Source organism: Ammospiza nelsoni, chromosome 11 (assembly GCF_027579445.1).
Source record: "Ammospiza nelsoni isolate bAmmNel1 chromosome 11, bAmmNel1.pri, whole genome shotgun sequence".
Lineage (NCBI taxonomy): Eukaryota > Metazoa > Chordata > Aves > Passeriformes > Passerellidae > Ammospiza > Ammospiza nelsoni.
This window is the reverse complement of record NC_080643.1, coordinates 10118794-10134043: the sequence shown is the minus strand read 5'-3', so window position 1 is coordinate 10134043 and position 15250 is coordinate 10118794. Positions and strand designations below refer to the sequence as shown.

General features: G+C 43.8%; 1 long non-coding RNA gene across 1 annotated transcript; it reads right to left on the bottom strand.

The window, feature by feature from the left end:
* Positions 1–391: 391 nt before the first annotated feature.
* LOC132078372 (uncharacterized) lies at positions 392–14304 on the bottom strand. The gene is made up of 3 exons (XR_009419258.1): positions 14225–14304; positions 1431–1609; positions 392–593 (listed from the first exon to the last, which is right to left on the bottom strand). It is a non-coding gene; the product is annotated as an uncharacterized LOC132078372 (long non-coding RNA).
* Between the last annotated feature and the right edge of the window lie 946 nt (positions 14305–15250).

The following is a 15250-nucleotide window of genomic DNA, read 5'->3' as shown; positions in this document are numbered from 1 at the left end:
ATGGCTCAGTCAAATGTTGTACAAAACTGTCAGGTTTACACTGCACAGATCTGCTGAAAAGCTTTTTATTTACAGCAGTATTTGTATGCAGCTATGCCCTGACATTCTTTCTAGAGTGCTTTTGCAAGCCTCCCCCTTGCAGAATTCCTCCTCTACCTTGAAAGCAATAAAGAGCAGATTGTTACCAGAAAGCAAAGAGTGCTCCAACCAGCTGAAAACACAGAGGGGAAGCAAATATGGGATTTCACAAATTACAATCTGGCCAGGGCTCCGGGATGGGGACAGAGCTCCCATCTCCAGCTCTCTATCTGCTGATCTCATCACTGCAGCTTCCCCCACCTCCCTTAAGGTCCTGCATTAAAACCAAAAAAAGCAATAAAGAAGTTGTAGCCAAAACACATGTTTATTTCAAAACTCTCCACACAGCCTTTAAATAAACAGTTCCTGTAGAGACTACTGAAAATTCCTCTGTTACAATGAGGAAGGAAATGCAAATATTGGACTCTCCAGTATCACACACTCATCCAACAGCCTCCAAGGTCCTCAAAATGTTTTCCCCAACTTCTTCTCAGGGCAATCTTTCTTTCCACATCCTAAAAAGTATATGAAAATATACTTCCAGCATATTGAGGTAACCAAAAGAGGTACTTCCAGTTCCTCAAGGACAAGCACCTTGTTTCAGGGAAGCTCCAAGGTAATGAACTCAGCTTTAGCAGAGCGGCAAGAAGGTCCCTTAAACACAAACGAAGAGGTGGAATGGAAAGGAGGGTTCAGACCAAGGTGGATGGGCCACCTACATTTAACCCATAAAGAAAAGGGACCTCCATAAATTGTGTGTTTGATAAACAGCCCCATACCATTGATAAAGAAATGCAGCCATGGGGAAAGGTGATAGGGGTAAACAGCTTCACTGCTCCAAAGAAAATGATCATTTTCTCTTTCCTGACTTATGGCCTAGTGTGAAAGGAATGCAGCTGTCTGACATCCTGATGGTTTTGTTTGTTTTTGCAACAGATAATTGTCCTTTTAAGCTCCACTACCTCCTTTGTGTTATTTGTGCCGTGCAGGGTAATGCTCAAGGCTACGAAGGCAAACTCAACCAGCTCTTTTTTATAGATATTCTGAGCTGCAATGCAACAGCAGAGAGCACTGCAGCCCCACAGCCTACATGAAGAGTCCCCACATCACCCACCATCAGTCCTCATTCCACCATCTGCAAATCTCTGCCCAAATTTAACGTTGCTGCACCTTCACTTTCCTTGAAGTAAAGGTTCCAACCACTTGCAGTGGGATTAACAGGAGAGAAGAGATTCTCATTTCTTGCAATCCTCACCAGAGCTCTGGTCTGCCAGGGGCACCAACCTCATCACCAGAAAGAGGACAAGTGAGTTGGATCTCCTAGGAAATGGGAACAGTGAAATAATTCCCACCTTGGAACACGAGCAGTTGATCTTAGAGGTTGTGGCAGGATCCAGCATCAGCCCAGACTGTCACAAGAGGCATCTGGAAATGCTTTTATATCTGGTCACAGAATAAGCCCATAGAAGCAGCTCAATGGTTGCTGTTCTGGGAGTTCAAATTTAGCTTCAGTTCCAGATAAAACATCTCCCTAATGGGTAAGAAGAAAATGAAAAAAGGCATCTATTTATGGGTTCTGTAACTTGCAGTCAGTTTATTGGAGCCTGGTTCTGGGTCTCTCACTTCAAGAAAGACATGGAAATGCTGAAGAGTGTCCGGAGAAGGGCAGCAAAGCTGATGAAGAGTTTAGAGAATCAATCATACAATAAATGGCTGAGGGAGTTGGGGTTTTATTTTGACCATCCTTCCTTTCTTTGTCCCCATTCCCTTTTACAGCTACTGTGTAAATCAGATTTCTCTCAAATAGCTTCTGCTAATCTGACAGCTCATCAGGGACTAACCCTGTCACTTCCTGCCTAAAGATAAATATCTGCTACAGCATAAAAACTGAATGAGAAGCAAGGGATGCTCTAGGTCAGCAGCTATCTTTGTATCACAGAGTGGGTGGGACCCAGGGGAAGAGTAAAGGCACCTCAAACAGTATATCTGCCACCAAAATAACAGCTCTTAGATAGGAAAAAGAGGTGAACCATGTCTATCCATGCCTATCCACCAGGCCACATCAGACCTGACCAATGTGGCTCACAGTTCCTATTAAAGGCCAGCATGGATGTTCATTATTTAAACCTTTCAAGTTTTCCTCATATTGAGCATTATGACTCCCTTTTACACTCTCAGTAACACATCCAGCCAGGTCTCATCCCCTGAACAGTGGCATCTCACAAGGTTACAAACCCTCCTGTCAAGAGGCAATAAACCTACAGAGAAAACACAGCCCAGTCTGTAATGCCTTCTGCCCCACACACATCCACTTCCAAGACAAACAGAAGAGTTACACACCCTCATTTCTTCCTCACTCCTCATTCCTGATGCACCTTTCAGTGGTGGAGGCAGGAGGTGAGGAGGAGACAGGGCATTGTAGGGATTTCAGGAAGGGTGTTCAATTCCAGCTGCCCCATGCCCTGTGTCACAGCAGAGGTGCCACACAGCTCACATTCAGCCTCCTGAAACTGTCAGCATGTGCGTACCAAGGGAAAACAGAAGGGAACCCAGATTTATTATGTTCAAATTATCACAACTTAAGACACATCCAAGCCTGACATATGAATTAGGAATGACAGGAGCAGATGCTGTAAAATACATTTAAAGAATAATGCATAATTGTGATAGCTCATCACACCTTTCCTTCAAGTAGCTGCATTTGCTGTAAATCCTCCTGCTTTTTCACTCCCCTGGCAATGGGAAATTTCACTTTCCAGAGGAGTACCTGCACCATTATCCAGCCTCCACCAGTCAGGCACCATGAATGAGTGCAATGCATGGAATTCTCCCTGCATCAAGAAGCCTAGGAGCTGATTACTGATGTGCTTGCAGAAACACAAACTGACTCCAGACTCAATAACAAAGCAGAAGAGCAGCCAAAATGCTCAGGCCCAGCGGAGCTGAGCAGAGGTTTAAAAGATTGAGGGACATCCAATTGCCACCACAGCAGGTCCTGCCAGCCCAGGGACACAGCTCAAGGCCACTCCTCAAAAGAAACATTTGCAAATGTCACACACTGGGAAAGAGAGTGGCAACTTCAATTCTGGTTTGAGAACCAAGGAATCCAGTCCTTGGTTCTTACCTTGGAGATTTTAAAGCCTGAGAATAAATTATATATATATAATTTATCTATAAATTATATATATATAAATATTTATATATAATTTAATATATATTTTATATGTATTTATTTTATAAATACTTTATATATAAATATTTATATTATTTTTTCATATATATATATATATATATATATATATATATATATATATATATAAAACCTGAGAATAAATATCCTATAGAAAATTAGCAGCACCTTCCATCACTAGAAAAGATGGTCACAGTTTTTTTCCCACTCAGCTGGTTGCAGATCCAAGGAAGATAACTGAAATTACATTGTGACAAAAATAGAGCCCCTGAGCCGGGCATTGAGAAAACAACACCAAGCTACAGGGGAAAGCACAGAAATACATTTTTTCAGTAGAAGGCTGATGATTTTGGTGGCAGTTGAGCTGTACATGAATATTCAAGGGATGTTTCAATCCTGTTTGGGCTCAAGTACCTCCCATCCCACTATTTCTCCAAGAAATCACAAAAGACAACCTAATGCAGCAGCCTCCTAGAGAAATCAGGTGATTCCTGTCTTCACTGCAGAAGAGTCTGCATTTAAAAAAAATTTCAGTAACTTCTCTGCTATCACGTTACCAATTGCAAATATAAAAATATAGCAAGCACCAGGTACTGGTTAATCTTCAAGTTACTCTGGTTAGAAAATTCACTTCATATTTTCATCTTGGAAATGCTGATGTGCCTTTGTTACTCAAGAGACAAAGCACATTCAAATTAGTCCCAAGTCTGTGGTGAAGTTGATTAGGCACTTTTTACCACCCTGTCCCTTTGAGATCTCTCAGTTTAGGGTTGCAGAATGGGAGATAAGTTAGCAATCCACCAGGGCAGCCTCCTCCCTGTGCATCCATCCCACTGCAGCAGTAACACAGCACTGGGGATGTGCTCCTTGGAAAAAAAAAATCAAAATGAGAAAAAAATAAAGTCATGTTCAGTCTTAAAGAGAAAGGTCTAAGTCAGCCTTCCAGAATGTAGCATTTAGACCCTGGAAAACTTCATTCTTGGATCCCAGCTTTACAGCCTCGCCCTAGAAATGCATCTGGTTTAACCAACTCTATCTTACCCTTCAGCAAAAAAAAAACAGCCATTGTCAAGGAATTTCCTAACTGCCAAGAATTCCTTTCCTAGATACATCTCCCTCACTGTCCATTGTTCAATTTATTTTTCACTAACTACTTCAAGCTTTAGGCTTGATCTTGCTGCTCCTTGAGAAATTCTTTTCCTCTGTATGCTAACGCATTTTAGAGAGTGTGTAAAAGGCTAATAAAAATTTCACCATCTCCCTGATCAAATTAAGGCAAGCTATTACCATGATCTCTTCTCAAACTGCTGAGGAGAAGGGCAGGATAGCAGGGTCCATGGAGGAATGAAGGAAAATGTTTTGTTGAAGGGGTCAAGACATGGGAATGGAGAATAATGAATGCAGTAGGAAGACCAGATTTGTGTAAGGCAGCATTACTTCTTGAGAGTGATTTTGCTTCACCAAGTGCAATTAGAAACAGCTAGGAAGGTAAATTTGTTGTGTTTATTAAACTACAGACCAAGAAACTGGAACGGGAGATAACAAAGAAATGCCACAGCACACAAGCAATCACAACAAACTTACAGAGACCTTTGTGTCTGTTAAATACTTTGCCCACAGCAGTTCAGCAGGGCAAGCCCCATTTCTCAGTGGCTACAAAGGCTTTGCACGTTGTAAGAACCTGGATGAACTCAGTGATGGCGAATTAAGTCAGCATAACACAGGTTCATAATCAAAGCAGCCTTTCTAACCCAGTTCAGCACTTTTCCCCCTCCCTTGCACTGCCCTAGGCAGGGTAACCTCAGGAAGTTGCATGTGCAACAGAAAATCTCCCATTTCCTCCTTTAATGTGCTCCCATAGCAGTTCCTATGGTCCTCACAGCTTCCCCACCTCTTCCACTGTGGTGCACACATCTTGCTTTGGTTACCAAAGGGTTCAAAGGAGCACTGGAACAACCCTCCTGGCCACTGCACACAGGTCACAATCACCCAGCAGAAACCAGGAGCTAAACAATTGGACCTGAACAGTATCAATTTCAGGAGAGAATCAACTCTGTTCGAGGCAGTCTGCTGCTGGCCACTGCAGCATTCAAAACTTCAGAGCAGAAATCTATGCATATGAACAAATGGTTTAATTGCTAACACCATCTGTACCACACTTTCTCCTCCTAGGCTTTGCCACATTCTGGTTGCTTACAAACATCTCAGCTCATTGAGTCTAAAGAGTTTAAGTTTTGACCTTTGCATCATATTCAGAGACACTTTGCCACCACGTTAATATAAAGATGCTTCTTCAGCATGTTTTGACACATCTGCCCTGCTCAGAAGTGGCAGAACACCTCTCCCATGAGACATCCTGGGAAGAATCCAGAGGAGAATTAACCAGAAAACCTGCATGGGAAAGACAGGTGTTTATATGGGAGAAGAGCTGCCACTAATTACAGCTATTACAGCCCTGAAAGGTGCCAGGACAAGTTCATGTTCAATGGAACATCATGTTATGATACAAAACATCCTACAAGGCCTGATCTGACCCAATTCCCAGAAGTTGCACCTTATTAACAAGGGCAATTACTCAAACAAAGGTATCCACAGACAAGTCCTGATTCAGTAACCTGCACAATGTGACTGGAGCTCTGGAATGTGGGTAGTCAGCATTACTTAGAGTGACTCAGGTCACTCTAAATATAAGATACCTACTTTGCCTTATAGCTTTAGAGGGTTTTAAATCACACATAAAATGATCTCATCATGTGCTGTTTTGAACCTTATTGCTTAATCAGGTGTTGCTAAACAGAAGCATTATATGATTTATTGTATAGTAGACAGCACTCACAGTACAGAGAATTCCACTCTAATTCCATCAGCAGTTTGCTGTGCAATTTCTGGTGCAGGCAATATATTACTGTGTCCTGTATAGTAATTTATAGGCCCTTAAAGGTTTATAAGGGCTGCAAAGAATGCATTGCATAATGATAGATGCTGCAAAGTAAGTGTGATTTTGAAAGAGTCAGAGAAGCTTCTGAAGTCCAGCACTCAAATAGCCTCCACAGAACCATCCCTCTATCATTTGACTTCTTTCTCTCTGTCACTTGGCATTCACAGATCTGATAAAACTGAGGTACAGCAATGTGTAAATGGAGCAGAAGGGAGATGCATGCAATCTGAATTGGGTCACCATCAGTTAGTAGACTTGTGATAATTCATACCAGCATAGATTTGAACTTGTAATTGTGTACACTGAGTTTTACTAAGAACATAGTTCCCCACAGATGAAATGTTCCTTTTGGGTGTTGAAGCCTTCTTGCCTTCAAGAGGCCTCAGTTTCAATGTTCAGAAATTGGAGGGGAGACAGAAAAATTATGGCCCATGCTTATTTTTCCTATTTCAGTCACCTTTTTTTGGTCATTGTATTTTGTACCTCATTCTCCGCCTTGGCTGATTCTCTGTATTAAGGTGGAAGAAAGAAACCAGCATTCCTGTGCTTCAGGCACACAAAGTTTTACTATAGCTATGGCTATTTTGTGGGTATTAGTCTGATACATCATCACCTAAAGCCAGGGGGTACAGCAGCTTAGGGAAGAGACCAGAATTCACTATGAAAAGCAAATTTCCTGGAAAAGACCTACACCTCCTGATGCATGCTCAGGTTCTGCACAAACCTGCCTGCTTGCCCAAGCCCCAAGGGAAATAAATCCTTGGCACTGTGAGGAACCCAGCCCCTCACCGGGCCGTGGAGGAGCCTTTTCTGATCTGCACAGGGAGATTTACCCAGGATGGAGCACGCGGCTCCTGCACCTGCCTGCTCTCACTCTGTGGTAAAGCAGAAAGGTCTTTAGTGAAATGAAATTAGCAGCAAGCCCTGAACTCCCACCAGTTGTGCTCAGCAGGAAGGAGAGGCCACATCCACATCTCCTGTGGCAGATCACCAGTCCCTCCAGAAGAGACTTCACCAGCTGGTGTCTGTCACCTTCAGGAACCAGAGTGGGCTGAATCCACTCCCAGCTGTATCATAACTCTCTGTTAGCAATCTGTCCCTCACAGTAGGATAGAACAGAATAAACTGCTATAAAATAAAATAATGCAGGGTCATCAAACAACCTTCAAGCTGTATGTGGCCATTTTGCTTCTGAAGCGCAAAAATCAAATATGTTCTCTTCCCATCTCCATTTGAAATTTGTTCCTGTACTAAACCCAGCTCAAAACCTTCTGTCATTCAAAACTGTGCTTCCCAGCAGTGCTAAGAATTCAGCAGCAAGTAGCAATTTAAAGGGTTGCACCTGATGAATTAGGTCCAGCTCAGTTAACACTTCCTTGTGGACAACTTAGAAACACTATGAATAAAAACTAAGGAGAGAGAGAATTTTGGAAAAGTCTTGCTTGACTTTGCTACAATTAGCAGGAAATTTGCTCATTTTATTTAGGAAAAAAGCAGCAAGGGATTATACGCGCAAGGTGTTTGGAAAGAATGGGTGCACCAGAAGGCAAGACCTTGCTGGGAGGAACTTTACCTGCAGAGCTGCACACAGGAATTCAGAGCACGCCTGCTCACTGCAATGGTGCAGACAGCAGCATGGACACGGTCTGTGCTGTCCCCTCACTGATCTGGGATGAGCTTTCTGTGCACCCTCACTGATCTGTGAGGAGCTTTCTGGATCTGCCTTACCACTCTGGTGTTGCTGTCTAGTGCTGCACACAGCCCAAATCAATTGATGCAGGTATCTGGTGAGTCCTTCACCCATATCCAGGAGAAGTCAGAAAATTTCATCTACAGTGGTATAAAGGGAACAGATCAAAGGCAACATCTACCAGCACTCTCTTTGCCTTAAAATAAAACATTGCCCTTACTTGTCCCTCCCAGCACCTGCTGCTCATGTGCAATGACCCTGGATTTAGAGATGTGCACATTAAGGGCAGGGTACAGCACAGAGGCAGGTCAGGAGGTACAAGGGAAAGAGGGTGAAAAAACCCAACCAAACACCTCACACCAATTATCACCCATTCCACGCTTTTGTGAAGATGGTTGATATTTGAAAGAAGCTGCCAAACCTTTTGAACAAACAATTTTTATCCTGAAGGGATCTGGACCCTTTGCTGCCCTTTCTTTGTGGGTGGATGGCATTGTTTCTTCTCCACAGCTGAATGGCAACAGCATTTTGAAAAATGAATTACAAAAGGGGAGAACTGCAAGTACTTGTCTGAGCAGAAATTGCTTTGTTTGCCTGAGAGGGAAGGTGTTTATTTGGAGAACAATCACTGCTGTGCAGGCACCTTCAGAGACAGCACACACTCACAACCACAGTGGGGATCCCACAGCAGCTCAGCAGTGAGCACCAGCAGCTCCTGCCTCCAGAGAGATCATAGAGTCACAGAATAATGAGACTTCCTGTTGGAAGAGACCTCTAAGATCATAGAGTCCAACCTATGCCCTAAGACCTCAGCTAGACTACAGCACCAAGTGCCATGTCCAGTCTTTTTTTTAAACACATCCAGACATGGTGATTCTACCACTGCCCTGGGAAGAGCATTCCAGTACTTTATTATTCTTTTGGTGAAAAAATTCTTCCTAATATCCAACTTATACCTTCCCTGACATAGCTTGAGACTGTCTCCTCTGGTTCTGATTAATTAATTAATTAATGCCTAATTGAGCACTTTCTCAGTTCTCATCTCACTAGAAGCTGGCATTCCCAGGCCTGCAGCCAGTGATGCACCAGCAGCCATCTGTCTTGCTGTGGTCCCCATGAAGCTAAACATGTTTTATTTGCTGCCATTCACCTCTCCTGATGTGAGCTGGGAAACAGAACCCTGCACTTTGGGAGATTGCTCCTCTGCATCATTTGAAGACTTGTGGTTTGACATAACCCATTATAGGGAGAACAGATCTGAAGATCAGTGTTCCCATACATCCACTCCCCCAGCAGCCCAGGAGTCACTGGGGAGAGGAATTTGTCAATACAGGCTTCTATATTGGCATCTTCCTCAGTCCTGCAGAGGGTCCCCTGACCCTTTCCACAGCAGCTCCCCAGCTGTGGCAGCACACACCACACACTCTCAGTGCCAAGATTTGCACAATCTACTTACAAGTCTAAGACAGACTCTGCTGCCTGTTCTGGGCTCAGGCTGGAGAGAAGGGAATGCTCCCATTTTAGCTTTGGATCATTTTGAACACATGATGACAGATGCTCTGCAGTGAGGAGGGCTCTGCAGCATGGGAGCACACAGGCACGAATGCCTGTGACTGCAGGGGATGGGGAGAAGAGCTCACACAGGTTCTTGCCCAACCAGGAGACCCTGCTGCATTCTGAGCTGCAGAGATACAACCTGCACTCCATTTAGGCGTCTCCTGGTCATGTGTTTCTGTATTGAACACAAAAAAAACTTACAGGAAACAAATCAATGTGAAAGCAACAGAAAGCTCACTCCTTGGTGTTTATTTCCATGCCCTCAGTCCAAATGCCCAGGGTTGCCACAGCACAAAGACACTTTCTGCCAGACTTCAAGGAGGAACAGTGGATGGCTTTGGTGCTCTCTTCTTTGAACTGCTATAGCTCCATCTGAACTGGACGTAAATGCCTAAACTTGGGGAAAGAAATATCTGAAAGCAGATTTAAGCATCACAGTCACTCCCCTTTTCTGGAGTGGTCTGAACTAACTTTGTCACCTTTTTGACAGAGTACAATGCAGGTCTGTCTTCAAGTCTCTGCAGCATCAACACCTTCCACAGATTTTTGCTGCCTCTAAAATCCAAGACAACACTTTTTTTCCTTTTGCAGTATTATTGGAAACAAGCAGCAAACATTCATTAGATATCCAAGATGACACAAGGACAGCCATTATTTAGTTGATGTTGAAGATCTGTGCCCATAATTCCCTTCATATTGAGAGATGCTTGAACAAGACCCTGAGACACAGATGATCAGCTTGTCACTTTAGAAACTGATCTCATCTCCTACCAAGAGCAACTATCACAACCTAAAATATTTTTGTTCTTCCTTTTTCCTTGAAAAAGGACTTCCATTCAGACACAGCAAAGTGGATGCATTTCAAGAACAAATTTAAAGCACATACACATCAGAGGGTTACAAAGGAAAAAGCACACGCTCTCTGGGATATTTTGCTTCAGTTCTCAGGTCCCAATTATACAAACACATAGGCCTGTATTTAATTTTAGTACAGAAACCAGCAGGTTTTGTAGCACAGTTGTGGAAACTCGGTAGGCACACTCCTATCTCAATAGTCATGGCCAAAGCCATGGCTCTTACTGGAGTGAGGGCTGAGAAATATCTCCCTCCACAAGACAGAGGTGAGCAACGTAAGGTCACAAAATCAGAGCAGAAACTGTAAGAAAAGAAAACAACCCTGTTGGCAAAACCACAGTGGATGGATCTGCACCATCTGTTTAATTTGGTTCTTTAATGTGGGGAAAAACTGCAGTCTGAAGGGCTTTCCATTTCTATCCACATGGGACACTTAATGAGTATTCAAACATAGTACATATGACAGCAGAAACACCAAAGGGTTAAGCTCATAATCACACCAAAGGGGAACTGGGGAAGCACAAGCATTCAGATGGAGAGCACCAGCCTAGACCATTCCCAATCCCAGCTCACATATTGGACCAGCAATTTTCAGCAGGTGCCGTAGCCACCTTCTCACTGTGGTCAGGCCCCAACTTATCCTGGTGCATCTCACCTACCAGGAGCAGCCTTGAAGAAAAAAAAACTAGAAAAAAAAAAAAAAAAAAAAAGACTTGTTTTTCACAATCTGGGAGACATCCACTCAGCAATAAATAGCACAGCATTCATTTAGCAATATCCCCTTTCCTCCACCCACTCAGCCTGGGCTGAGCTTTTAGCACCTCATAGTCTATTCATTCTTGAAAGCCATCAGGATGCAAACAAGTGCTCAGAGGGGATCAAGGATCTGTGCCTTCCTGTGTATGAATCATTACAGCAGACTCACCGAGCTCAAGTGAGCCTCAGTTAAGGTACTTCCATCAGAGTTCCTCTCCAAGAACATGAATAGAACGGTTGAGTAGAACATTCTAGCCTGCATGGACTTTTGAAATGCAGCTGCCTCTCCTCAGGTGCCCGGCCCTGTGACATGTCCAGCAGCATCACCAGGAGCCAGGGCACTCAGCTGAACTGCTGCTGTCTGATTGTTCCCTCCCCAGGCACTGCGACTTCCATGGCAGGACCTTTCACAGCTTCACTCACAACTTGAAAGTTTTCTATCACAAACAGTTATCTATTCAATGTTTTAGATAGTTTTACAACCTGAGTTGCATTGATGGTCTTCCAGAAACTTGGCACAGCACATTAACAGATGGACTATTTGGCATTTGAAGAGCTTTGCTTTTTTGCATTGGTCAGATGCAGGAATTCGTCCTGCCCCAGGTAGGAGCTTATTTTTCTGGCTTTTTGTACTGATATAGAGATCAAGGATCTCAATCATAAGCAGTCCTGCTGAGCAGGAGCTGTACAAATGCTGAACAAAAAGACATCTCATGCTTTTTACTTCACTTTGAAATAGATATTTAGATGTGAGACAACAAGATCTTTCTTCCTGACAATAAGTACACGGAGCAGCATAAAGAGAGATGGCCAGCAGAAAAAAAAAGTTCTTTCATGGAACTCCCCAGAGGAGGGGCTGAATGGATGGGTAAGCAGGCCTAGATCGGAAACAGGCTTTGGGAGACTTCTACAAAGCAGAGGGTCAGTGTTTTCTTCTCCCATCACTTAAAATCACCCACACAAATACACACATACACACAGCAAACACAGATTTCACTTAGCATGTTCCCAGCAGTGTCTGGTTAATTTATTTAATGAATTTGTTCTTTGCTCATAAAAGGAGGAACATGCACAAAATCCTGTGAATTTCAATCTTTCCTTTTGGGTGATAATTTTACTGTTATTATTTCTAGACACACACTCCTGACAACTCCATAGTTCATTGCAATTCCCAGAAAAAGCCCAAAGAATGCTGACTAGCCCCGTTTTTGAGGGATAGAATAAGTGATGATGCAGACAGCTGTGAGACATAACCTGGTCAAAGTGTGAAATTGCAAAGCCATGGAAACAAAACCCCTGTGCATGCCTGCAGAGAGAGCTGCACCTATGCTCTCACTCACTGTCACAACTTCTGCATCAGCTGCTGCTGCAGAGCTCAGATCTAAAGAGCTGCAGAGCCTATTAGATGCCTAATCAGCCATGATTAATTCAAATGGAGCTCTCCCATTCACAGGAACACTCCCTGCTCCTGAACAAGATCAGCAGTGTTCTCCATTGTGTCTCAACATGCTCTATAAAGTGTGATGAAAGAGGACAAGACATTTTCCTCGAGAAAGACAACAGCCTGCTCGTGTTTTAATAAACTCGTACATTTAGTTCTTCACGAGTGCTGCCTTTTATTACCTGTGGCAAGCCAAAACTGCTAAGCAGCACAGGCCTGTGGGACAGCCCCTGTGGAGCTCTCAGAGCCCACATTAACATGCCGAACACGCCAGGGTTCACTTCTCTTTGTCCCTCTCACAGCCCCATCTGCTATTCCCTTAAAGTGAGACCCAGTTCCAGCAGCACGGAGGAAAAAGATGAGTTCGGGCAGGTTTGGAGCTGCATCTGCTGCTCCTTGCACAAGGATTGTATATTTTAGAGACAGCAAATCACGTCCTTGGCAGCCCATTCTCACCTGAGCACTACAGCAGACAAAAGCTAAGTAGGTTTCTCTGGATCAGCCTCTAGCTTTAGGGTACTTGTAGGTGCAACTGTTTCCTGCAGACAGTTTTTTCTTACGGAAGGAATAAGGTGGATACAAGGTAAGAATTTTTCTTTCTTGCCTAAGGTGGATGCAAGGTATGAATTTTTCAAATACATGTATTATTCAGACAATTCACTTCTACAGCATCTGGAATTGTGCACTGAAAAGGCACCAAATACCTCACAGACAGGAGTGCACACCTGCAGGGCAGAAAGGGAACAAGATGGGGTACACTGACAGGGCTGATGCAAAAAAACAAAACAGCAAACAAATAAAACCCCAAAAAACACACACCAGATTCTATTAGAGGTCTTGCACTGAGACACCCAAAATCATCAGTTCTAACCAAAAGTCCCACCCTGAACCCTTAGATGACAGTCTAAGCTCTCTCAATGATTTCTTGGTCACTCCCTGCCTCAGTTTCCTCAGTTACACAATCATGAGGATATATCTTATTTGCCAATACTGAATGTGGATGACAGCAGTTTGGGGTTGGTGGTGCTGCTGTTTGCTTTTTTTTAATCTGGGACACTTCCCATGAATTACTGCTTCATGCCATGCAAAAGCTCTGCCTTCTTTTTTTTTTTTTTTTTCTTTTTTTCCTTTTAACAACTGCAGAAGCCCCAGCCTTGGCTTGGGACATGCAATTCCAACTGAAAATGCCCCAGAAATTTTCTCCCAACCATAAAATTTCATGTGGAAGAACCATGCCAGCTGCATCAGCCAAATTCTGCTTCTATAACCCCTGTGAAACGTAAAGAGATTCATAAATCAAACATGGAGAAAGGAAAGCTCCTCCAATATTGTGCTGAGACAGCCAAGCCTTTCTCTTGTCATCAGTTGTACCAAACAACCTCTTGGTACTTCACTTCCAGCCAGACAACAATGTGAATGTTATCCCATGGAAAATGAGTTGTTGTAACCACAAAAAGAGGTGTTACAAGTTTCCAGGTAAGTGGAGACAAACAGGAAACTAAGATGGATAAAGCAAATGTAAATTTAAAAAAAGTAAATAAAAAAGAACAACCTAACATCACAGAAATACATGCCAGGATCTCCTGACCCAATGCAGCTCTCCAAATACACCCAGAGGGTGAAACAAGCTGCTCCCACACACTTGCTGTGAGCAGGGTCTGCACCAGCAAGATAACACTGAGATAAATGAGCCCAGAAAGTCCAGAGAGCCTTCCTTACCTGCTGCCCTGGACCTTCCCTGCCAGCTCCACACAGGCTGGGCTCCCCTCCAGAGCCTTTTGGGATGAGAGGACAGGGCCAGTGCTTCCATCTCACAGAACAGCCAAGCTGCTCACTCCTAAATAAAGACAATTTACCTCAGCTGTTTTACTCTGCAAACTGAGCCCACCCACCCCTGCTGGCCAAAGCCCACCACCTGAACTGCTGTCCCTGGGCACCTGGGCGCCGTCAGACAGCCACAGCCCCTGACACCTGCGGCCACCATCCCTCAGCTGTCACAGGGGAGGAAGGAAAGTGAGAAATTGCTAGAAGAGTCGCCTTCCTCCCAGTGTCCTGCCCAGGCTGTTAATCGACTCCCTGAGAGAAGTACACCAGCACTTCTCACAAGCAGGCTCTGCAGCCTGTGGGCAAATGACAGCTTTGCACAGGGCTGAGAAAGGGATGGGCAGAAATTTGGAAACCCCTTTCTCCTCCTGGTAAACTGTGAAGTGTCTTGGGATCTGTTTTCAAATTAGCAGAGTATTACAAGGCTTGTATTCTTGCAGTACAGAAGAAGCCATGGGCTACTGTGACATGGCCACCAACTGAGGTACTGCATTGCTTTGTGAAGCAGGAGGTGACACAAGGCCAGAGCACACCATTAATGCAGTTTTTATAGGATCCCTGCACAGCCACAAGTTGCTGTGTGATTTTACACCCTGCTCTGGCCATCCTGTAAAACTGTCTCTACTCTCCCTTGAGTTCACATCCATCATTTACTGTGAGTGTGAAGAATAAATGAAACTCTGTTTAATGGGGAGGTTACCCTGCCTTCTCAAACCAGAGAAAATGTGTGGTTACAGCTGTGAGTTTCCCTGATGCATCTGAATCATCAGTTTCATGGAAGGGAGCACAGGGTTGACCGAAAGCTCTGACCTTCTCAGTTTCCCAGGAAGAAGCCTTAGTGTTGTAAAGTCTGCCCTCCTCTACTAAAAAGGAAGCTATAAGACTAAGAAAAAAGGAAGCTATAAGACCAAGACTTAGTTC